General features: G+C 39.8%; 1 non-coding gene across 1 annotated transcript; it reads left to right on the top strand.

Moving 5' to 3' along the window:
- Positions 1–19238: 19238 nt before the first annotated feature.
- LOC130952749 (small nucleolar RNA R71) lies at positions 19239–19346 on the top strand. The gene has a single exon (XR_009074926.1). It is a non-coding gene; the product is annotated as a small nucleolar RNA R71 (small nucleolar RNA).
- Positions 19347–24283: the final 4937 nt, after the last annotated feature.

Raw genomic sequence — 24283 nt, 5'->3', positions numbered from 1 at the left:
AACAAACGAGGAGTCCCAAGAGAATAGTAATGGAAAACAGACAGCGGTTACTTCAGATGTTTTAAGCTGTCAGAGATGTGGAAGTCATCACCCAAATAGGCTGTGTCGATTGAGGTTAGGTGTATGTTACAAGTGCGGGTTACCAGGACATGTATCAAGAAATTGCCAACAAGGAGGGAGTTAGGATGCGGGCCAATTGCGACAGTAAGATTGAGGTAATTGCAATAATCAGGCTTAAAGGACAGTGCATAATTTTATAATACCACTTTTACAATAAAACTGGGAATGTTGAGCTTAGTATTAAACTTAGAACCAAACCGGATGGTCCGAGTTGGGGTTCACTTTAAACAAAAATTCTTTGGGCATTGAATACCTGATAAGTTTAGCAGATTAATACAAATGGATAACTTCCTGTTATGTAAACGATTTTCTGTTGAGATTGATATGTTGTGTTTGTTATTTAATTGGTTGACCACCTTATTCACCACCTTATAAGCATTTTGACCCCATCAAACAATTATGAGGAATGACCTCCTCACCAGGATTATCTTGTGGGGTATCTTCATTTTCAAAAGCTACTACATTCTGGGGATTATTATTGTAACACCCGAACTTTCAAATCCTTATGCTCGAGTCATAAGTTAATGATAATAAGGTGGTACGACTCAAGTTGGAGTTGTAATACGTATATAGTTAGAATAAATTATTAAACGAGAAGCCTGGAAAGGGAGTAAAAGAAAATTTTGATCAGAGACACACACGTAACAAAAAAGTAATGCATTTGCAAAAGCAGGGTAAAATAAAACTTTAAAGGTAGAATATATTAAAGACAGAATATATATATATATATATATATATATATATATATATATATATATATAAGTATGTGTATGATAGCCACTAGTCACGACTTGTGAAGTTTAGGTCGGTTAGGGATACAGAAAAATAAAATAGTTGATAACAAATCCTAACTCTCCGAAAGATACACTAAAGCCTCTATAGGCAAAGTTTCCAGAATAAAGTATGTACATATACATTGTTAATGTTTTCTAAAATAGGGGAGAGATTCTAAACAAAATTAATGCGGATTTTACAAACTACAAACTACTGACAACTGCACCAGAGTGTATCAAGTAATACCATGGGAGTGGTTTATCGTTTCTATGAGGATTAACGGATTAAGCAAGCAATAGTCAGTTGATTATTCTAGTCAGCCAGTCAAAATTAAGGGTTTCAAGAGCATTTGAATAAAAAGATAGTAAATTGAATAAAATCAAGTTATAAGTAATTGAGAAAAAATATATTATTCAAAAGAGTTAAGGTTTTAAAGATGTTGAAACTTCCGGAAAAATGTTTTTCACTTTTCACCTTGATTAAGCAATGATGTATCTGTGGTAAATCATAAGTAATTAAACTCAAATTCCTTGGTAATTCAATTTTTTCTAATCCTACTCAATTATCAAATCTTTGACTAAGTAATTGTGAGAAGTGGTTAAAAACGTTATTGATTTAAAAATCATACAATTCTCATGAACCAAACTTGGTTGATTCGATGTCACTTATCAAGTCCATAAAAATCTAAGAATAATGAGAAATTTTCAAGCTTAATTTAATTAATTAACTTTTTTGAGATATTAAGAGAATTCAAGTCAGAGAAAAATTGTTTTCCAACATATTTAAATCCTCTGGATGAAGAACAAAAACTTTTTCTTAAAAAAACATCAATGCATTAATCAAGATAGAAAAGTTATAACATTAGTCCATATGAATCAACGTAAAACAAAACCTAATCATTAAATTCAAACTTAATTCAAAAACACAAACAAATCTAATCTAATCTTTTGCATTAAAGTTTCAGCTTTATGTCTTCTTTTTAAGGCTTCAGTGGTCCAATCTTTAGCATTCTTAGTTGGCTTGGAGAATTGCAAAAGTGACTTATGGAGGCTGGGCTTCTTAGCATGTGAAATGCCACCTATTGGCATGTGAAATGCCACCTTATTTTCTTCCCTGGGAGCATTATTGTCTGGTGTGTGAAATGCCCTTAGCTTGGTGTGTAAAACGCCACTCCTTGGATCCCTCTGGAGCTCCCTCTCCTTGACGTATGACACGCCCTTGTTGCGGCGTATGGCACGCCCAAGTGGGGATTGGAGTGGTCTTTTGGAAAGTTGGCCCAACGTGTAACACATGAGGCATACGTACACACGAATGTCCTGTTTTGTTGAAAATATGATTTTTAACTATTTTGCCTATTCCATTTTGTGTTTTTACTTCCGTAATACCTATTTGAAATCCGATAACTATTTTCTATGATTTGGAATGAATCTTATGCCTCTAAACCATTTCCTAATCATTTCAAACTTTCATAAATCCTAAATGGGTATAGAGGATAATGAGAATGAAATGATAAAATTGAATGACGATACTAAGTTGAGATGATTAAATGACAAGAATGAGTTGAGATAATTGAATGACGATAATGAGTTAAGATGATTGAATGATGAGAATGAGTTCATATGATTGAATAATGAGAATGAATTGATATTACTGAATAATGAGAATGAATTGATATGACTAAATAAAAAGATTGAATTGATATGATTAAGTTGATATGCTTGGAGAGAGAGAATGAGCTTTATTGATATTTGAGCTTTCGGTAAATGCAAGGATTGTAGTTCTATCCCGCTTGCTCTCCGATGGTATATGAGCTTCCTGGGTAGATGCAAGGACTGTGGTTTTGTCTTGCTTGCTCCAGGATGGAATTAAGACAATTGTTGACTTGTGGTGATAGCCCGAGTAAGGATGGTGGTGAAATCCTGCTTGTTCGTGGTTCTCTCTATGTTGGTATAGTGTATTGGGCACTATATCCCAAGAGTGTAGCGGACACTATATCCTAAGAGTGTAATGGACAATATATCCCAGGTTTTATATTCTCTCAATGTGTGAAGTGTGTCGGGCACTATATCCCAAGAGTGTGTCAGGTACTATATCCCAAGAGTGTGTCGAGTACTATATCTCTGAAGTGTGTCGGGCACTATATCCCAAGACGGTGTCAAGCACTATATACCAGATCACACAAGAGAGACGATATGCGGGTTAGCTACCAGATATGTCAGGTTCTGGCAATTTAATCGACATGTGAGCTCCTAGCCAGTAGCACAGGCATACATCATTTGCATTTTAGTGTATTGTTTGGGTGTGTATTGATGACAAGTCATCATATACCCATTTTTCAAGCTAATTTCACTTGTTTCATTAGTCTTTATGTACTTTCTTGCATCTTAAGTAAGTAATTTGGAATGAAAATGCATGACTTCTTTAAATCAAACAATCACCATTAAATTGATGCTAAATCATGAGGTTTGAGCTAAAATTTATTAATTTTTAATGAATTATAAACCTTATGAGTTTAGAGATACTTTGATTGGTTGTTTTGGTTTCTTGTAGGTGAAGAAAGGAAGAAAAAAAGAAAACGTGGCTTAAGAAGTGTGGCCAAGAGATGAGAAGTGTGGTGCAACATAGAAGGAGGAAGTAAACACTGCCCTCCACAAGAGCACACTGCCCTCCAGGAGAGCAGCATAATGAACCAAGCCTTGAAAAGCATCACTGTCCTGCCCACAATAAGGGCGGATCATAATTTGATGCCAAGGACCAAAGGAAGCAAAAACTCTGCCCTGCCCTCCTCAAGAGCAATATCGGGCTTCATCCAAGAATAATTCAAAGGAAATTGCTTCCTAGCGTTTCCTATGGGGTTCGAACCCAAGAACAAGGAGGAAAGGAGTAGCGCTAAAATACAAGGAAAACAAGCAAAAATTGGCTTGTTTTCAATCTCCAAGAATCGAACACAGCACCATGAGGAAGCAAGGAACTAGGCGTTACTTTGGTGCCAAGAAAACCAAGAAAAAAAGAGCAGCGTGTGCCTCCACCAAGTTTCGAACTTGGGACTTCATCCATTGGCAACACTGCCCTGTCCTCCACAAGGGTATGGCAGCATTTCTTGTGCATGGCCGGCGCACAACATGGACGCACGGGCATGAGCACTCGGCCAGCAGCATGCACGCACGGGCAGCACTTGGCGCACCATGGCAACACTGCCCTGCCCTGCATAAGGGCAGGGCAGCATCTTGAACACGCACCAAGCGCACGCAATGAGGCCGCATGCACCATTTCCTGCTCTGCCCTCCACAAGGGCAGGGCAGCCTCCTGGAAGCTACTTTCTCATGGGCTGAAAATTGGATTAAAAGTCCAATTTAATTCATTTCTTCACCAAATCAAAAGCCCATCCAAATTCCAAAATCCAAGAATAGAAAGTGTATAAATAGGAGATAGTTTGATGTAATTAGGACCTTCTTTTGATTTTTGATTTTTTAATTCTGAGACTTCATTGAGAGCTTTGAACTGAGATCTTAGAGAATTGGGAAGGAGAATTGATCTCTCTTCTTCCTCGTTCTTGCTTGAGCACTTTTTACTTTTCTTGTTTGAGTCTTGGGTGTGAAGAATTGAGGAATTTCTGTCTCAATCTCCATTCAAGATCTCTTTATTTTCCCTTCTGCATAATTGAGTTGAATCCAATTTCCTTTACTGCTTCATCTTTAATTTCTTGTTAATTGCTTTGTGAACTTGGATCTGGGAAGGCAATTGAGATCTAGACTTTGCTATCTAGTCTTTGGAGTCCTGAGACCCAATTTTCTTTTTGGTTCTTCTGTTGAACCACTCCTGCAATTACATTCTCACTTCCTGTTTGAATTCCAGTTACTTCCAATTCAATTTTCTGCTTTATTAATTGCTGCAATTAAATTTTCCTTGCTTAAATTCTGAATTCCCAGTCCTCAAATCCCTTTTCCATTCAAGCAATTTATATTTCTTGCACTTTAAGTTACTGCAATTTACATTTCTTGCACTTTAAGTTTCGGTCATTTAATTTCTTGTCCTTTAAGATTCAACACCTTTACTTTCATATCTCTTTAATTTCTGCAATTCTTCCTTTCCCCTTTACATTTTCTGTCATTTACTTACTGTTGGATACAAAATCACTCAACCAATACTTAATTCACTTGACTAAATCAACCACTAAACTAAAATTGCTCAATCCTTCAATCCCTGTGGGATCGACCTCACTCCCGTGAGTTTTATTACTTGATACGACCCAGTACACTTGCCGGTGAGTTTTGTGTTGGATCGTTTTTCACACATCAAGTTTTTGGCGCCGTTGCCGGGGATTGAAATAGATTGACAATGATTAAGTGAAGTGGTGGTCTAGATCAAGCACTTTTTCTTTATTTTTAACTAACACACTAACTGTTTGAATTTTTGCTTAAACTAACTAAAACTTCATTCTAGCAATAGATTGAAGTTTCATTGGTTTTCTGGATCTGTGTGTTTCTTGTTGTGTGTTTGTATGTCAGGCACAGGAAGAGCTTCCCCTATTCTCTCTGAAATTGACCAAAGAACTCTTCAAAGATTAAGAAGAGCTGAAAGAGGGAAGAACATTATTGGAGAGGAAGAATCTGAGGAGGAATTCCAAGAAATGGAAGGAGATCCATCAAATCTCAATCAACCAGAAGGAAGGGCCAACAATAACCCACAACAGAGGAGAGTACTGGCCTCCAATACATTTGCAAATGCTCGACATTATGGGAGTAGCATTCTTACCCCTAATGTCAATGCAAACAACTTTGAACTAAAGCCACAACTCATCACATTGGTCCAAAACAACTGCTCTTTTGGAGGAGGGCCATTGGAGGACCCGAATCAACATCTATCTACCTTCTTGAGGATTTGTGACACTGTCAAAACCAATGGTGTGCCTCCTGACAGCTACAAGTTACTACTCTTTCCATTCTCTCTCAGGGACAAAGCCACTCAATGGCTAGAAACATTTCCAAAGGAGAGCATCAACACTTGGGATGATTTGGTGAGCAAGTTTCTTGCCAAATTTTATCCCCCTCAAAGGATCATAAGATTGAAAACTGAGGTACAGACATTCACTCAAATGGATGCTGAAAATTTATATGAGGCATGGGAAAGATATAAGGCTCTGCTAAGGAAATGTCCACCAGAAATGTTCACTGAGTGGGACAAGCTGCAGAACTTCTATGAAGGACTTACTCTGAAGGCTCAAGAGGCACTTGATCACTCAGCAGGAGGATCATTGCAATTGATGAAAACTGCAGAGGAAGCTCAAAACCTCATTGATATGGTAGCCAACAACCAATACTTCTTTGCTCACCAAAGGCAACGGCAACCATCACAGAGGAAGGGAATGTTAAAATTGGAAGGAGTGGATACAATTTTGGCTCAACACAAAGTGATGCAGCAGCAGATTCAGCAACAATTTGAGCAAATGGCCAAGAGAATTGATAGCCTTCAGGTTGCATCAATGAGTGCCACAAGCCAACCATCAACTTCTTGGGGGCAGAATGAAGAGAACCAAGAAGAACAGCAACAAGAGCAAGTGCACTATATGAACAACCAAAATTCTGGATCAAATGAAGTGTATGGTGACACCTACAATCCATCTTGGAAGAACCACCCAAACCTTAGGTGGGGAGACAACCACAACCAAAACCAACAACCATGGCAAAGAAACTCAGCTCAAAACACTCCAAGAAACAACCGAAATCACAACCAGCAGCCAACTAACCAAAATTTTTACAGAAAACTCTAAAAGAATTACCCCAACTCTAACCATTATCCACCCAATAAGCAACCAACTAACCAAAATACTTACCATCATCCATCAACACCCCAAAACCAACCAATCTCACAAGACTCTCAGAGGATTACTAATCTAGAGATGCTCATGGAGAAGATGATGAAGAACCAAGAATTGACAACAAAGAACCAAGAAGCTTCCATGAAGAGCCTGGAAAGGCAGATTGGACAAATCTCCAAGCAGATTTCTATTGAGAGACCTTCAAGCTCACTACCAAGTGATACCATTCCTAATCCAAAAGAAGAATGCAAAGCTGTGCAATTAAGGAGTGGAAAGACATTGGTGGATGGCAACCAAAGGGCAACCAAGAAACTTACGGAGAGTGACAAAGAACCAACAGAGAAAGATGGAGCTAACAACAAGGACATAACAAGCAAGAATGTCCCAGAAAAGCTCACAGAAGAGAACAACCAACCACAGAATTTAAAGAAGGGAAAGCAGATCATGGAAGAACCAAATCCAAAACAGCAGCAAGTGGAGAAGAGTCTTACACCTCCACTACCCTATCCACAGAGATTCCAAAAAGAAGCAAAGGATCAACATTTCCACAAATTCCTTGAGACTTTCAAGAAGCTGGAGATCAACATACCTTTGGCTGAGGCATTGGAGCAAATGCCTCTATATGCCAAGTTCTTAAAGGAGCTCATCAACAAGAAAAGAGACTGGAATGAGAAGGAGACGGTAATGCTCAGTGAGGAATGTAGCGCTGTGCTCCAAAAAGGAATTCCACCAAAGCTTAAAGATCTAGGGAGTTTTGTAGTATCATGCACCATAGGCAAACTAACCTTGGACAAAGCTCTCTTTGATCTTGGAGCTAATATCAACTTAATGCCCCTGTCCATGATGAGGAAGCTTGCTATAGAAGAACTCAAACCCACTAGGATGTCACTAGTCATGGCCGACAGATCAATCAAGACACCTAATGGAATTGTGGAAAATCTGTTAGTGAAGGTTGGGGAGTTTATCTTCCCTGCAGATTTTGTGATCTTGGACACCGACGAGGAAGGAAACAATTCAATCATCTTGGGAAGACCATTTCTAGCAACTGCAAGAGCCATTATAGATGTGGAAAAAGGAGAAATGATCTTCAGAGTACACAATGAGCAAATGATCCTAAATGTTTTCAAGTCAATGCAACACCCTCCTGAGCAAGAAGATTACCTGAGGGTGGATATGATAGAGAGCCTGGTGGAAGAAATGTTAGACACTAATCAACATGAGCAGGAAGAAGAAATTAATCAAGAGACAGTAGAGGAACACGCAGCTGAGATCTCTATTGACAAGGAGGTGAAACCAAGCAAGAAGGAAGAAGTGCAAAAACAAGAACTGAAGCCATTACCCACCCATCTCAAATATGCATTCCTTGGCACATCAGAGAGTTTCCCAGTGATCATCAATTCATCCCTGACAAAGAAAGAAGAAGGAGAGCTTTTTGATGTACTCAGAGCTCACAAGGATGCTTTAGGATGGACCATTGATGATCTGAAAGGCATTAGCCCTGCAGTGTGTATGCATAAAATCCTCTTGGAGGACAATTCCAAAGCAGTGGTTCAACCTCAGAGAAGGTTAAATCCTGCAATGAAGGAAGTTGTCCAGAAGGAAGTAATGAAATTGTGAAATTCAGGGATAATATATCCTATCTCTGGTAGCTCATGGATAAGCCCAGTCCAAGTGGTACCAAAGAAGGGTGAAATGACAATCATTGTTAATGAGAAAAATGAACTCATTCCCACAAGAACTGTGACAGGATGGAGGATGTGTATTGACTATAGGAGGCTGAATGATGCCACACGCAAAGATCATTTCCCACTTCCTTTCATTGACCAGATGCTTGAAAGATTGGCCGGCGATGCTTACTATTGCTTCCTGGATGGCTATTCTGGGTATAATCAGATAGTGGTAGATCCAAAGGACCAAGAAAAGACTTCATTCACATGTCCATTTGGAGTTTTCGCTTATAGAAGAATGCCATTTGGACTATGCAATGCCCCAGCCACTTTTCAAAGGTGTATGATCTCCATTTTTTCAGATATGGTCGAAAAGTTTTTAGAGGTTTTCATGGACGACTTTTTTGTTTTTGGTGACAATTTCAATACTTGCCTGAAACATCTAACTCTTGTCTTGAAACGGTGCCAAGAAACTAATTTGGTTTTGAACTGGGAGAAGTGCCATTTCATGGTGCCTGAGGGGATTGTTCTTGGTCATAAAGTTTCAAGAAAATGGATAGAGGTTGACAAGGCAAAGGTGGAGATTATAGAGAAGCTCCCTCCACCAACTAATGTGAAATCTGTTAGAAGTTTCTTGGGGCATGCAGGATTTTATAGAAGGTTTATCAAGGATTTTTCTAAAATAGCCAAACCTTTGAGTAATCTGTTAATGATTGATAATCCTTTTTTTTTTGATGAAAACTGCCAGCACGCCTTTGAAACTTTAAAAAACAAACTCACAACAGCACCAATTATCACACCCCCGGACTGGGAACTACCCTTTGAACTCATGTGTGATGCAAGTGATATTGCAATTGGTGCTGTACTTGGACAAAAGAAGGGAAACTTGCATCATGTCATATATTATGCAAGAAAGGTGTTGAATGAGGCTAAAAAAAATTACACCACAACAGATAAGGAATTGTTAGCTGTAGTTTATGAATTTGATAAGTTCAGATCATACTTGATAGGATCTAAAATTGTGGTTTATACTGACCATGCTGCCCTCAAGTATTTGATGTCAAAGCAGGATGCTAAACCAAGACTTATCAGGTGGATACTACTCCTACTGGAGTTTGACATTGAGGTAAGGGACAGGAAAGGCACTGAAAACCGAGTTGCTGATCATTTGTTAAGGCTGCCACAAGAAATAATTCAAGAAGCCTCACAACCTGTGAATGAAAGCTTCCCAGATGAACACCTATTGCAGGTTCAGCAAACACCTTGGTTTGCTGACATAGCAAACTACAAAGTGGGGAGGAAGATACCTCAAGAATTCACTAAGCAACAAGTGAAGAAGCTAATCAATGAAGCAAGGAAGATCTTGTGGGATGAACCTTTTCTGTTCAAGAGATGTTCTGATGGAGTAATTAGGAGATGTGTCCCTGAGAGTGAAATAAGAGATATATTGTGGCATTGCCATGGCTCAGCTTATGGTGGACATTTTGGTCCAGAAAGAACAGCTGCAAAGATATTGCAAAGTGGTTTCTATTGGCCAACTATCTTCAAAGATGCCAGAGAGTTTGTCCACCAATGTAATGAATGCCAGAGAGCAGGAGGATTGACAAGAAGGAATGAGATGCCACAGAATTTCATTTTGGAATTAGAATTATTTGATCTATGGGGCATTGATTTCATGGGACCCTTTTCCCCTTCCTATTCTTTCAGATATATCTTGGTAGCAGTGGAGTATGTCTCAAAGTGGGTGGAAGCCATAGCCACAACTACCTGTGATGCACAAATTGTCCTTCAATTCCTCAAGAAGCACATTTTCACTAGATATGGAGTACCCAAGGGTCTTATTAGTGATGGTGGTGGTCATTTTTGTAACAAACAAATGGAGAAACTTCTTCATAAATATGGAGTTATTCATAAAGTAGCCACACCATATCACCCTCAGACTAATGGGCAGGCTGAATTAGCAAACAGAGAATTGAAGAAAATCCTAGAAAAAACAGTAGGAAGCACAATAAAGGATTGGGCTAGGAAGTTGGAAGATGCACTCTGGGCGTATAGGACAGCTTTCAAAACTCTCATTGGGAAGTCCCCATTTCAGCTATTATATGGCAAATCTTGTCACCTCCCTGTAGAGCTTGAACACAAAGCCTTTTGGGCTACTAAACTCCTAAACCTTGACTCTGAAGCAGCAGGGGAGAAAAGGTTGTTGCAGCTAAATGAGCTGGATGAATTTAGGCTAGAAGCCTATGAAAATACCAAGATATACAAGGAAAAAGCCAAGAGGTGGCATGACAGGAAGATCTTGAAGAAAGAATTCAAACCTGGGCAACAAGTACTCTTGTACAACTCATGACTCAAGATATTCCCTGGCAAGCTTATATCTAAGTGGACTGGTCCATATTTGGTAACTAAGGTCTTTCCTTATGGGAGTATTGAATTCCTAGACGAAGCAACAAAGAGTCAATTCACAGCAAATGGTCACAGAGCAAAGCTATACCTAGGAGGACAAGGAAAAAGAGGTTCAGAACTTAAATCCTTCTTGAAGAAAAAATAGAAGATGTCAAGCTAGTGACAATAAAGAAGTGCTTGTTGAGAGGCAACCCAACCTGAGGTAGTTTTCTTTTCATAGCTTTTTCAATAAAAATGTTGAATAATTGGTATGCATTGCAAGGAGCTAAGTTTGGTGTTGCACACCAAAACAATTTAAGGGAGAATGAAAGATTCTAAGTTTGGTGTTCCACCAAAAACCACATTTAAAAGCACATTCTCACCTCTTGCATAATGCTAGCTCCAAGCAATCAAACAAATTATCCAACTATTTAACTGCTTTCTAGTTTTAATTCCATAACCTTTAGCAAGGACACAAGGTTTCACATATGGTCAAGTTGATGCATGAAAACTAGTGGCAAGGGACTAAGATTGGTGTTCATACACCAAAGTAAGTTCAAAAAGCCATAATTATTTTTAGACTAACCAATTGCACAAAGGCTTGAGAAGCAAGCAACCTTTGAGAACTATGCAGGACAATAGCCAGCCATTGAAGATATTGTGCATCTTAACTCAAAGAGGATATAACAGAAGGAAGAATCAAAGGGGTGCAACTTCAAAGGTTGTATCTAAACTTAATCCTTGCTGCTGTGAAGTGTTTTGAAACTGGGAACCTTTGTATGTCCTGTTAAAGTGTTTATCTAGCTGCAAGTGAAATTGTTTGATAAGAATGCTGATCTGCATGATGCTTGTCACTCATCACCTAGCTGAATTTTGTTTTGTTTCCCATATGCTTGAATAAAAGAGAATTGTTTTGAATTGGAAAGTAAATATCCAATGTTGCATAAGTTAGAATGGAAGTTAATGGTGGTGTATGTGTTTGATTAAATGCATAACTCATGAAATAATTGCTGCATAATGTCATTTTCATTGAAGTGTGAGCTAGCTTGCTGTTATAAAGGTTCCTATCAGTGAAAAAAAATCCCTTGAGAGCAAAAATAAAACAGAAAGAAAAAGAAGTAGAAAAAGCCAACGTGGCAAGAAAAACAAAGAATAAAGGCTGGACACCAATAGCTTGGACCCTAGGACACATGCCTGTGGTGTTCTTGTACTAGGATATGCTTGGCCAAGTAAATTCTGAGGGGTATTTCAAAACCCGGTCACTTAGATCAACTGATTTGGGATGGCCAATTGAAAGTCCACAATAAAGAGCAACCTAGATACAGAACATTTAGTTATCCAAAGAGATGCTGGGCATCAATGATCCTAGGAGGAAATAGTGAGGCATGTGTCTGTGGTGGAAAGATGTTGAGTAAAAATAAAGCCAAAGGCTACTACTGCAACATTTGATACCAAGCCTTCAAAGAATAATAAGCTTGTTAAGCAAAATGAGAAAAGAAAAGTTAGCAAGGGAGCAAGTAAAGAGTAAACCTTATAACAGCAAGTTTAGTAAGCCTTTGAGGAAAAATGTATATTATGTAACAGCAAACAATAACTTAAGTTATCATTGTCTGCATAAAAACTCCATGAATCAAATTCTGCTATATGCCTAATAAGGATATGTTTTCTCTCCTTGTTCATTTCATTTTCTCTTAGTTTTGATGCTTGCTTGGGGACAAGCAAGATTTAAGTTTGGTGTTGTGATGACAAGTCATCATATACCCATTTTTCAAGCTAATTTCACTTGTTTCATTAGTCTTTATGCACTTTCTTGCATCCTAAGTAAGTAATTTGGAATGAAAATGCATGACTTCTTTAAATCAAACAACCACCATTAAATTGATGCTAAATCATGAGGTTTGAGCTAAAATTTATTGATTTTTAATGAATTATAAACCTTATGAGTTTAGAGATACTTTGATTGGTTGTTTTGGTTTCTTGTAGGTGAAGAAAGGAAGAAAAAAAGAAAACGTGGCTTAAGAAGTGTGGCCAAGAGATGAGAAGTGTGGTGCAACATAGAAGGACGAAGCAAACACTGCCCTCCACAAGAGCACACTGCCCTCCAGGAGAGCAGCATAATGAACCAAGCCTTGAAAAGCATCACTGCCTTGCCCATGGTGCGCGAAATTGTGAACAGTACTTTTCACAACTCTCATAATCCCCGGTAATGGCTCCAAAAACGTGGTAGCTCAATACCATGGCATTACACAACTTCGCACAACTAACCAGCAAGTGCACTGGGTCGTCCAAGTAATACCTTACGTGAGTAAGGGTCGATCCCACGGAGATTGTTAGCATTGAAGCAAGCTATGGTCATCTTGTAAATCTTAGTCAGGCAAACTCAAATGTATATGATGATGAACGAAAATAATATAAAGATAAAGATAGAGATACTTATGCATATCATTGGTGTAAGAGCTTCAGACAAGTGTATGAAGATGCCTTCCCTTCCGTCTCTCTGCTTTCCTACTGCCTTCATCCAATCCTTCTTACTCCTTTCCATGGCAAGCTTGTGTAGGGTTTCACTGTTGTCAGCAGCTACCTCCCATCCTCTCAGTGAAAGCGATTGCATATGTCCTGTCACGGCATAGCGGAATTCAGCTGTCGGTTCTCGGTCAGGCCGGAATAATATCCATTGATACTTTTGCGTCTGTCACTAACGCCCTAGCCTGCTAGGAGTTTGAAGCACGTCACAGTCATTCAGTCATTGAATCCTACTCAGAATACCACAGACAAGGTTAGACCTTCCGGATTCTCTTGAATGCTGCCATCAGTTCTTGCCTATACCACGAAGACTCTGATCTCACGGAATGGTTGGCTCGTTTGTCAGGCGAGCACTCGTTGTCAGGCGATCAACCATGCATCGTGCAATCAGGAATCCAGAGATATTCACTAAGCCTCAGATGCTTGTAGAACAAGAATGGTTGTCAGTCACCTTGTTCATGAGTGAGAATGGTGATGGGCGTCAATCATCACCTTCATCATGTTGAAGAACAAGTGATATCTTGGATAAAGAATAAGCGGAATTGAATGGAAGAACAATAGTAATTGCATTAATACTCGAGGTACAGCAGAGCTCCACACCTTAATCTATGGTGTGTAGAAACTCCACCGTTGAAAATACATAAGAACAAGTCTAGGCATGGCCGAATGGCCAGCCTCCCAAAGGTCTAAGATAGCATAAAACAAAGATAGCTACCCAAAAGTCTCTCTATGATCTAAGAACTAGATGTCCAAAGATTTTTTTAAATACAATAGTAAAAGGTCCTATATATAGAGAACTAGTAGTCTAGGGTGTAAATGACATAAAAATCCACTTCCGGCCCACTTGGTGTGTGCTTGGGCTGAGCAATGAAGCTTTTTCGTGTAGAGACTCTCCTTGGAGTTAAACGCCAGCTTTAGTGCCAGTTTGGGCGTTTAACTCCCAATTAGGTGCCAGTTCCGGCGTTTAACGCTGGAATTTCTTGAGGTGACTTTGAACGCCGGTTTGGGCCATCAATCTTGGGCAAAGTATGGACTATTATATTGCTGGAAAGCCCAGGATGTCTACTTTCCAACGCCGTTGAGAGCGCGCCAATTGGGCTTCTGTAGCTCCAGAAAATCCACTTCGAGTGCAGGGAGGTCAGAATCCAACAGCATCTGCAGTCCTTTTGAGTCTCTGGATCAGATTTTTGCTCAGGTCCCTCAATTTCAGCCAGAAAATACCTGAAATCACAGAAAAACACACAAACTCATAGTAAAGTCCAGAAAAGTGAAATTTAATTAAAAACTAATAAAAATATAATAAAAACTAACTAAATCATAACAAAAACATACTAAAAACAATGCCAAAAAGTGTACAAATTATCCGCTCATCACAACACCAAACTTAAATTGTTGCTTGTCCCCATGCAACTGAAGATCAAATAAGATAAAAAGAAGAGAATATGCAATGAACTCCAAAAACATCTATGAAGATCAGTATTAATTAGATGAGCGGGGCTTTTATCTTTTTGCTTCTGAATAGTTTTGGCATCTCACTCTATCCCTTGTAATTCAGAATGATTGGCTTCCTTAGGAACTTAGAATCCAGATAGTGTTAATGATTCTCCTAGTAAAGTATGATGATTCTTGAATATAGCTATTTATTGAGTCTTGGCTGTGGCCCAAAGCACTCTGTCTTCCAGTATTACCACCGGATACATACATGCCACAGACACATAATTGGGTGAACCTTTTCAGATTGTGACTCAGCTTTGCTAAGTCCCCAATTAGAGGTGTCCAGGGTTCTTAAGCACACTCTTATTGCCTTGGATCACAACTTTATTTCTTTCTTTTTCTTTCTTTTTTTTTCGATTTTTTTTTTCGTTTGCTTTTTCTCTTTTTTTTTTGTATTCACTGCTTTTTCTTGCTTCAAGAATCATTTTTAATGATTTTTCTGATCCTCAGTAACATGTCTCCTTTTTCATCATTCTTTCAAGAGCCAACATTCATGAACCACAAGTTCAAAAGACATATGCACTGTTCAAGCATACATTCAGAGAACAAAAGGGTTGCCACCACATCAAAATAATTAAACTATTATAAAATTCAGAATTCATGCAATTCTTCTCCTTTTCAATTAAGAACAATTTTTATTCAAGAAAGGTGATGGATTCATAGGACATTCATAACTTTAAGGCATAGACACTAAGACACTAATGATCACAAGACACAAACATGGATAACATAAAGCATAAAAATCGAAAAACAGAAGAATAAAGAACAAGGAAATCAAGGAACGGGTCCACCTTAGTGATGGCGGCTCTTTCTTGCTCTTGAAGATCCTATGGAGTGCTTGAGCTCCTCAATGTCTCTTCCTTGTCTTTGTTGCTCCTCCCTCATGATTCTTTGGTCTTCTCTAATTTCATGGAGGAGAATGGAGTGTTCTTGATGCTCCACCCTTAGTTGTCCCATGTTGGAACTCAATTCTCCTAGGGAGGTGTTTAGTTGCTCCCAATAGTTTTGTGGAGGAAGTGCATCCCTTGAGGAATCTCAGGGATCTCTTGGTGAGAGGGGTCTCTTGTGTACTCCATCTTTTTCTTGGTGATGGGCTTGTCCTCATCAATGGGGGTATCTCCCTCTATGTCAACTCCAACTGAATACAGAGGTGACAGATGAATGAGGAAAGGCTAACCTTGCCAAAGTGGAGGTCTTGTCCGCCACCTTGTAGAGTTCTTGGGCTATAACCTCATGAACTTCTATTTCTTCTCCAATCATGATGCTATGGATCATGATGGCCCGGTCTATGGTAACTTCGGACCGGTTGCTAGTGGGAATGATTGAGCGTTGTATGAACTCTAACCATCCTCTAGCCACGGGCTTGAGGTCATGCCTTCTTAATTGAACCGGCTTGCCTCTTGAATCTTGCTTCCATCGTGCGCCCTCTTCACATATGGTTGTGAGGACTTGGTCCAACCTTTGATCAAAGTTGACCCTTCTAGTGTAAGGATGCTCATCTCCTTGCATCATAGGCAAGTTGAACGCCACCCTCACACTCTCCGGACTAAAATCCAAGTATTTCCCCCGAACCATAGTGAGATAATTCTTTGGATTCGGGTTCACACTTTGGTCATGGTTCTTGGTGATCCATGCATTGGCATAGAACTCTTGAACCATCAAGATTCCGACTTGTTGAATGGGGTTGGTAAGTACTTCCCAACCTCTTCTTCGGATCTCATGGCGGATCTCCGGATATTCACCCTTTTTGAGTGAAAAGGGACTTCGGGGATCACCTTCTTCAAGGCCACAACTTCATAGAAGTGGACTTGATGCACCCTTGAGAGGAATCTATCCATCTCCCATGACTCGGAGGTGGAAGCCTTTGCCTTCCCTTTCCTCTTTCTAGAGGTTTCTCCGGCCTTGGATGCCATAAACGGTTATGGAAAAACGAAAAAGCAACGCTTTTACCACACCAAACTTAAAATGTTTGCTCGTCCTCGAGCAAAAGAAGAAAGAAGAGAGTAGAAGAAGAAGAAATGAGGAAGAGGGGGAAGGTGGTGTGTTCGGCCAAGAAGGGAAAGAAGGGGTGTTTAGGTTGTGTGAAATGAAGGGTTGAAGAAGGGTATATATAGGAGAGGGGGGGTAATGGTTCGGCCATGATGGGTGGGTTTGGGAGGGAAAGTGGTTTGAATTTGAAGGGTGAGGTTGGTGGGATTTATGAAGGATGGATGTGAGTGGTGAAGAGAAAGATGGGATTTGATAGGTGAAGGGTTTTTGGGGAAGAGGTATTGAGGTGATTGGTGAATGGGGGAAGAAGAGAGAGAGTGATGGTGGGGTCCTGTGGGGTCCACAGATCCTGTGGTGTCAAGGAAAAGTCATCCCTGCACCAAATGTTGCTCAAAATCACGTTTTGAGCTATTTCTGGCGTTAAACGCCGGGCTGGTGCCCATTCCTGGCGTTTAACGCCAGGTTGTTGCCCTTTACTGGCGTTTAACGCCAGTCTGGTGCCCCTTTCTGGCGTTTAACGCCCAGAAGGGTGCCAGACTGGGCGTTAAATGCCCAACAGCTAGCATTACTGGCGTTTGAACGCCAGCTTCTTCTCCTCCAGGGTGTGCTATTTTTTTTCCTGTTTTTCATTCTGTTTTTGCTTTTTTCATTGTTTTTGTGACTTCTTATGATCATCAACCTACAAAAAAGATAAAATAACAAAAGAAAATAGTTAACTATAAAACATTGGGTTGCCTCCCAACAAGCGCTTCTTTAATGTCATTAGCTTGACAGAGGACTCTCATGGAGCCTCAGAATTGCTCAGAACCGTGTTGGAACCTCCCAACACCAAACTTAGAGTTTGAATGTGGGGGTTCAACACCAAACTTAGAGTTTGGTTGTGGCCTCCCAACACCAAACTTAGAGTTTGACTGTGGGGGCTCTGCTTGGCTCTGTTTTGAGAGAAGCTCTTCATGCTTCCTCTCCATGATGATAGAGGGATGTCCTTGGGCCTTAAACACCAAGGATTCTTCATTCACTTGAATGATCAACTCTCCTCTATCAACATCAATCACAGCCTTTGCTGTGGCTAGGAAGGGTCTGCCAAGGATGATGGATTCATCCATGCACTTCCCAGTCTCTAGGACTATGAAATCAGTAGGGATGTAATGGTCTTCAATCTTCACCAAAACATTCTCTACAAGTCCATTAGCTTGTTTTCTTGAATTGTCTGCCATCTCTAATGAGATTCTTGCAGCTTGCACCTCAAAGATCCCTAATTTCTCCATTACAGAGAGGGGCATGAGGTTTACACTTGACCCTAAGTCACACAAGGCCTTCTTGAAGGTCATGGTGCCTATGGTACAAGGTATAGAAAACTTCCCAGGATCTTGCCTCTTTTGAGGCAGTTTCTGCCTAGACAAGTCATCCAGTTCTTTGGTGAGCAAGGGAGGTTCATCCTCCCAAGTCTCATTTCCAAATAACTTGTCATTTAGCTTCATGATTGCTCCAAGGTATTTAGCAACTTGCTCTTCAGTGACATACTCATCCTCTTCAGAGGAAGAATACTCATCAGAGCTCATGAATGGCAGAAGTAAGTCCAATGGAATCTCTATGGTCTCATTTTGAGCCTCAGATTCCCATTGGAACTCAGAGGAGATTGGTACACGCCCACTGAGGTCTTCCTCAGTGGCGTCCTCCTCCTCTCTTTCCTCTCCACATTCGGCCATGGTTATGGCTTTGCACTCTCCTTTTGGATTTTCTTCTGTATTACTTGGGAGAGTACTAGGAGGGAGTTCAGTAACTTTCTTGCTCAGCTGACCCACTTGTCCTTCCAAATTTTTTATGGAGGACCTTGTTTCATTCATGAAACTTTGAGTGGTCTTTATTAGATCAGAGACCGTTGTTGCTAAGTCAGAAGTATTCTGCTTAGAACTCTCTGTCTGTTGCTGAGAAGATGATGGAAAAGGCTTGCTATTGCTAAACCTGTTTCTTCCACCATTATTGTTATTGAAACCTTGTTGAGGTCTCTCTTGATTCTTCCATGAGAGATTTGGGTGATTTCTCCATGAAGAATTATAGGTGTTTCCATAGGGTTCTCCTAGGTAATTCACCTCTTCCATGGAAGGGTTCTCAGGATCATAAGCTTCTTCCTCAGATGAAGCATCCTTAGTACTGTTTGGTGCATTTTGCATTCCAGACAGACTTTGAGAAATCAAATTGACTTGTTGAGTCAATATCTTGTTCTGAGCCAATATGGCATTCAAAGTGTCAATCTCAAGAACTCCTTTCTTCTGACTAGTCCCATTGTTCACAGGATTCCTTTCAGAAGTGTACATGAATTGGTTATTTGCAACCATTTCAATCAATTCTTGAGCTTCTGCAGGCGTCTTCTTCAGATGAAGAGATCCTCCAGCAGAGCTATCCAAAGACATCTTGGATAGTTCAGAGAGACCATCATAGAAAATACCTATGATGCTCCATTCAGAAAGCATGTCTGAGGGACATCTTCTGATTAATTGTTTGTATCATTCCCAAGCTTCATAGAGGGATTCTCCATCCTTCTGTCTGAAGGTTTTGACTTCCACTCTAAGCTTACTCCATCTTTGTGGTGGAAAGAACTTTGCCAAGAAGGCATTGACTAGCTTCTCCCAAGAGTCCAGGCTTTCTTTAGGTTGAGAATCCAACCATATTCTAGCTCTGTCTCTTACAGCAAAAGGGAATAGCATCAGTCTGTAGACCTCAGGGTTAACCCCATTAGTCTTGACTGTGTCACAGATTTGCAAGAATTCAGCTAAGAACTGATGAGGATCTTCCATTGGAAGTCCATGGAACTTGCAATTCTGTTGCATTAGAGAAACTAATTGAGGCTTAAGCTCAAAGTTGTTTGCTCCAATGGCAGGGATAGAGATGCTTCTCCCATAAAAATCAGGAGTAGGTGCAGTGAAGTCACCCAGCACCTTCCTTGCATTGTTGGCATTGTTGTTGTTTTCGGCTGCCATGTGTTCTTCTTCCTTGAAGAATTCGGTCAGGTCCTCTAAAGAGAGTTGTGCTTTAGCTTCTCTTAGCTTTCTCTTCAAGGTCTTTTCAGGTTCAGGATCAGCTTCAACAAGAATGCCTTTGTCTCTGCTCCTGCTCATATGAAAGAGGAGAGAAAAAGAAAATGTGGAATCCTCTATGTCACAGTATAGAGATTCCTTGAAGTGTCAGAGGAAAAGAGAAATAGTAAGAAGAAGGAGAAGAAGAATTCGAACTTTAATTAGATAAGGTTCGAATTGTGCATTTAGAAGGAGTGGTACTCCATAAATAGAAGGATGTGGGAAGGAGGGAAGAGAATTTTTGAAAATTCAATTAAAAGATTTTGAAAACATTTTGAAAATTTGATTGATAATTTTCGAAAATTAAAAGTAAAAAAGAAATCAAGTGATTTTTGAAAAAGATTTTGAAATTAGAAATTAAAAGATTTGATTGAAAACTATTTTGAAAAAGAATGTGATTAAAAGATTTGATTGAAAAGTTATGGTTTTAAAAAGATATAATTGAGAAGATATGATTTGAAAAACATTTTAAAAAGATTTGTTTTGAAAACAATTTGAAAAGATATGATTTAAAAAGAAATTGATGACTTGCCTAACAAGAAAAGATATGATTCAAACATAAAACCTTCCTCAACAGAAAAGGCAATATACTTGAAATGTTGAATCAAATCATTAATTGATAGTAAGTATCTTTGAAAAAGGAAAGAAATTGATTTTGAAAACATTTGATTGAAAAGATATGATTTGAAAAAGATTTGGTTTTGAAAAACTTTGAAAACTTGAAAAAAATTGATTTGAAAACAAAATCTTCCCCCTAGCACCATCCTGGCGTTAAACGCCCAGAATGGTATACATTCTGGCGTTTAACGCCCAAAATGCTACCTTTTTGGGCGTTAAACGCCCAACCAGGTACCCTGGCTGGCGTTTAAACGCCAGTCTGCCTTCTTCACTGGGCATTTTTGAATGCTCAGCTTTTTCTGTATAATTCCTCTGCAGTATGTTCTGAATCTTCAATTCTTTGTATTATTGACTTGAAAAGGCACAAATTAAAAATATTTTTGGATTTTTTAGTAATCAAAATGCAACAAGAATCAAATAACAATGCATGCAAGACACCAAACTTAGCAGTTTGTGTACTACTGACACTATATGAGACACATAAATACTCAAGCCAAAAGAATTCAAAGATCAAAACAAAGAAATATATGCATGGATTCGAAAAATGTAACAAAAACATGCATTTGACACCAAACTTAAGATGAGACTCTAGACTCAAGCAAGAAACAGCAAATATATTTTTTTGGTTTTTATGATTTTGTAATTTTTTTTGTGTTTTTTTTTTTTCGAAAATTAAGTGGAAAAAGGTATCAAAATTCTTAATGAGAATTCCAGGAATCAGTGCAATGCTAGTCTAAGACTCCGGTCCAGGAATTAGACATGGCTTCACAGCCAGCCAAGCCTTCAAAGAAAGCTTCGGTCCAAAACACTAGACATGACCAAAGGTCAGCCAAGCCTTAGCAGATCACTGCTCCAAAAGCAAAATTGATGAAAATCAACAAGCTCTTGTGGTGATAAGTTGAAACCTCGGTCCAATCAGATTAGACATGGCTTCTCAGCCAGCCAGGTTTCAACAAATCATCATGAAACTCTAGAATTCATCTTCAAGAATTTCGAAAAAAAATAAATACCTAATCTAAGCAACAAGATGAACCGTCAGTTGTCCAAACTAGAACAATCCCCGGCATTGTTACCAAAAGCTTGCTCAAAACTTGAACAATCCCCGGCAACGGCGCCAAAAACTTGGTGCGCGAAATTGTGAACAATACTTTTCACAACTCTCATAATCCCCGGTAATGGCTCCAAAAACGTGGTAGCTCAATACCATGGCATTACACAACTTCGCACAACTAACCAGCAAGTGCACTGGGTCGTCCAAGTAATACCTTACGTGAGTAAGGGTCGATCCCGCGGAGATTGTTAGCATTGAAGCAAGCTATGGTCATCTTGTAAATCTTAGTCAGGCAAACTCAAATGTATATGATGATGAACGAAAATAATATAAAGATAAAGATAGAGATACTTATGCATATCATTGGTGTAAGAGCTTCAGACAAGTGTATGAAGATGCCTTCCCTTCCGTCTCTCTGCTTTCCTACTGCCTTCATCCAATCCTTCTTACTCCTTTCCATGGCAAGCTTGTGTAGGGTTTCACTGTTGTCAGCAGCTACCTCCCATCCTCTCAGTGAAAGCGATTGCATATGTCCTGTCACGGCATAGCGGAATTCAGCTGTCGGTTCTCGGTCAGGCCGGAATAATATCCATTGATACTTTTGCGTCTGTCACTAACGCCCTAGCCTGCTAGGAGTTTGAAGCACGTCACAGTCATTCAGTCATTGAATCCTACTCAGAATACCACAGACAAGGTTAGACCTTCCGGATTCTCTTGAATGCTGCCATCAGTTCTTGCCTATACCACGAAGACTCTGATCTCACGGAATAGTTGGCTCGTTTGTCAGGCGAGCACTCGGTTGTCAGGCGATCAACCATGCATCGTGCAATCAGGAATCCAAGAGATATTCACTAAGCCTCAGATGCTTGTAGAACAAGAATGGTTGTCAGTCACCTTGTTCATGAGTGAGAATGGTGATGGGCGTCAATCATCACCTTCATCATGTTGAAGAACAAGTGATATCTTGGATAAAGAACAAACGGAATTGAATGGAAGAACAATAGTAATTGCATTAATACTCGAGGTACAGCAGAGCTCCACACCTTAATCTATGGTGTGTAGAAACTCCACCGTTGAAAATACATAAGAACAAGGTCTAGGCATGGCCGAATGGCCAGCCTCCCAAAGGTCTAAGATAGCATAAAACAAAGATAGCTACCCAAAAGTCTCTCTATGATCTAAGAACTAGATGTCCAAAGATTTTTTTAAAATACAATAGTAAAAGGTCCTATATATAGAGAACTAGTAGCCTAGGGTGTAAATGACATAAAAATCCACTTCCGGGCCCACTTGGTGTGTGCTTGGGCTGAGCAATGAAGCTTTTTCGTGTAGAGACTCTCCTTGGAGTTAAACGCCAGCTTTAGTGCCAGTTTGGGCGTTTAACTCCCAATTAGGTGCCAGTTCCGGCGTTTAACGCTGGAATTTCTTGAGGTGACTTTGAACGCCGGTTTGGGCCATCAAATCTTGATCAAAGTATGGACTATTATATATTTCTGGAAAGCCCAGGATGTCTACTTTCCAACTCCGTTGAGAGCGCGCCAATTGGGCTTCTGTAGCTCCAGAAAATCCACTTCGAGTGAAGGGAGGTCAGAATCCAACAGCATCTGCAGTCCTTTTGAGTCTCTGGATCAGATTTTTGCTCAGGTCCCTCAATTTCAGCCAGAAAATACCTGAAATCACAGAAAAACACACAAACTCATAGTAAAGTCCAGAAAAGTGAAATTTAATTAAAAACTAATAAAAATATAATAAAAACTAACTAAATCATAACAAAAACATACTAAAAACAATGCCAAAAAGTGTACAAATTATCCACTCATCAGCCCACAATAAGGGCGGAGCACAATTTGATGCCAAGGACCAAAGGAAGCAAAAACTCTGCCCTGCCCTCCTCAAGAGCAATATCGGGCTTCATCCAAGAATAATTCAAAGGAAATTGCTTCCTAGCGTTTCCTATGGGTTTCGAACGCAAGAACAAGGAGGAAAGGAGTAGCGCTCAAATACAAGGAAAACAAGCAAAAATTGGCTTGTTTTCAATCTCCAAGAATCGAACACAGCACCATGAGGAAGCAAGGAACTACGCGTTACTTTGGTGCCAAGAAAACCAAGAAAAAAAGAGCAGTGTGTGCCTCTACCAAGTTTCGAACTTGGGACTTCATCCATTGGCAACACCGCCCTGCCCTCCACAAGGGTAGGATAGCATTTCTTGGTGCATGCCCGGTGCACAACATGGACGCACGGGCATGAGCACTCGGCCAGCAGCACGCATGCACGGGCAGCACTTGGCGCACCATGGCAACACTGCCCTACCCTCCATAAGGGCAGGGCAGCATCTTGAACACGCACCAAGCGCATGCAATGAGGCCGCATGCACCATTTCCTGCTCTGCCCTCCACAAGGGCAGGGCAGCCTCCTGGAAGCTACTTTCTCATGGGCTGAAAATTGGATTAAAAATCCAATTTAATTCATTTCTTCACCAAATCAAAAGCCCATCCAAATTCCAAAATCCAAGAATAGAAAGTGTATAAATAGGAGATAGTTTGATGTAATTAGGACCTTCTTTTGATTTTTGAATTTTTACATTCTGAGACTTCATTGAGAGCTTTGAACTGAGATCTTAGAGAATTGGGAAGGAGAATTGATCTCTCTTCTTTCTCGTTCTTGCTTGAGCACTTTTTACTTTTCTTGTTTGAGTCTTGGGTGTGAAGAATTGAGGAATTTCTGTCTCAATCTCCATTCAAGATCTCTTTAATTTCCCTTCTGCATA

The sequence above is a fragment of the Arachis stenosperma genome, chromosome 9 (assembly GCF_014773155.1).
Source record: "Arachis stenosperma cultivar V10309 chromosome 9, arast.V10309.gnm1.PFL2, whole genome shotgun sequence".
NCBI lineage: Eukaryota > Viridiplantae > Streptophyta > Magnoliopsida > Fabales > Fabaceae > Arachis > Arachis stenosperma.
The sequence above is the reverse complement of the archived record's forward strand: the minus strand, read 5'-3'. Positions and strand labels throughout refer to the sequence as shown.